At 42.8% G+C, this 1548-nt stretch overlaps 1 protein-coding gene across 4 annotated transcripts in view; it reads right to left on the reverse strand.

The window, feature by feature from the left end:
• Nucleotides 1–1548, reverse strand: part of RABGAP1L (RAB GTPase activating protein 1 like) — a 278077-nt gene that overhangs the window by 167926 nt on the left and 108603 nt on the right. The window lies entirely within an intron of this gene.

Genomic DNA, 1548 nt, shown 5'->3' on the forward strand with positions numbered 1-1548 from the left:
GTCTTTCTGTCCCAGTCAACCGCTCAGCCAATGGCTAGTGCCGGTTAGGATGGTCACTAGGTAACAGTTGCCAAGACACAACGTATAAATGCCACAAACTGTCATCAAACATTATCAACTCCTGAAAATCAGGGACTTTTTTATTTCATTATTATTATACATTTTTCCTCCAAATTTGCTGATGTGCCCCAACCTTTTCTGAATCATCCAAGCGCTCTGGGAGGTACGTCTCCGAGGCAAAAGATCTACGACTCTATATAACTGCGTCCGTTAGACGGCATCAAAACAAACTGCAGCATGAAAGTCGCTTTTTGCTTTCTTTTTTTCCCCTCTTGTGCCACGATAAAAAGTGAAACACAACACAGGCTTCTTGCCTGTGGGGTAATGTGCACGTTGTTCAAACAAAGGCTCCGACTAAGAGTGCACTAGCTGGAGCCAGTTAGCGGTAACCTGAAGCCTGCTGTCACTGAAGCCGGTATTAATTATTAATTAAAATAAAAGAAGCGTGCTTTAAGCATGGTAAGAAGGAACAAAAAAAACGAAAACAACAACTTAATGTAGCTTCTAAAAAAAGATTGATGATGTACGGGGCTGTCAATGAAAGCGGAGGAATCTTCAACAGAAAACCGGGATGAAGCAGATTCCTCAAGTAAGAAAAAAAAGACTTAAATATGAAATAAATACGATGTCTTTATCACCTTTGCTCAGTGCGATGTTTCAATCTCTCTCCATAGGACAGACGAGAAGACAAACTGCTTGAATGCTCTGACTTGGAACCGGCCAGGATAGATATATCCGGGGAGTTGCCACTGCTGTCATCTTCATCCTTGCTCTGTCATCTTCATCAATTTGTAAAGGACAGATCTGCAACAACCTTATGCCTATCTGATGACAGTCACGTGCGTGTATCAGGCCAGTGACCCACCAAGTAGTAAAAGTGATGAGAAGGATGACAGCCCAGGAGCTTGTGATGGCAGCGCTTGTATTTATCTCTTTAAAGATGGTCTGTCAAATGTAAAATTAGATTGCAGTGCTGCAGGGTGGACTGGAACACTGACATTTTTACAACGGATTGCTGAGTAAACATCAGTGGAAAGTCATTGTGGGTAAATTTATCAAAACGTGTGTAGTTGCCCAGGGCAACCAATCAGATTATCTCTTCAGTTTGTTCAGGTAAGCTTTGAAAATGAAACAGAGAAGCTGATTAGTTGCCATGGGCAGCTGCTACAGATTCTGTCAGCTCCAGTTTTGATAAATTCTCCTCAATGTTTTTTGCCCCTTACGTTTACATTTACAGGGTAGGTTCAAGTGCTTTTGCCTTGTGACCCACTAGTCTGGAACAAGTATGCAAATCAGGTGTGCCGGCTATAAGGGTGTCAGTGACTCTCTAGATCAGCCTTTCTCAACCAGGGTGCCGTGGCATGCTGGGGTGCTTTCTGACTTACTCAGGGGTGCCACGAAATTTTGCAATGGTAGGATTCTGATGTGAATGGGGAACTCTGATGTAAAATGAGGGATTCTGATATGAAAGGGGGGCTCTGATATAAA

Source organism: Nanorana parkeri, unplaced genomic scaffold (assembly GCF_000935625.1).
Source record: "Nanorana parkeri isolate BGI_ZX_2015 unplaced genomic scaffold, ASM93562v1 scaffold201, whole genome shotgun sequence".
In the NCBI taxonomy this organism is placed as follows: Eukaryota; Metazoa; Chordata; class Amphibia; order Anura; family Dicroglossidae; genus Nanorana; species Nanorana parkeri.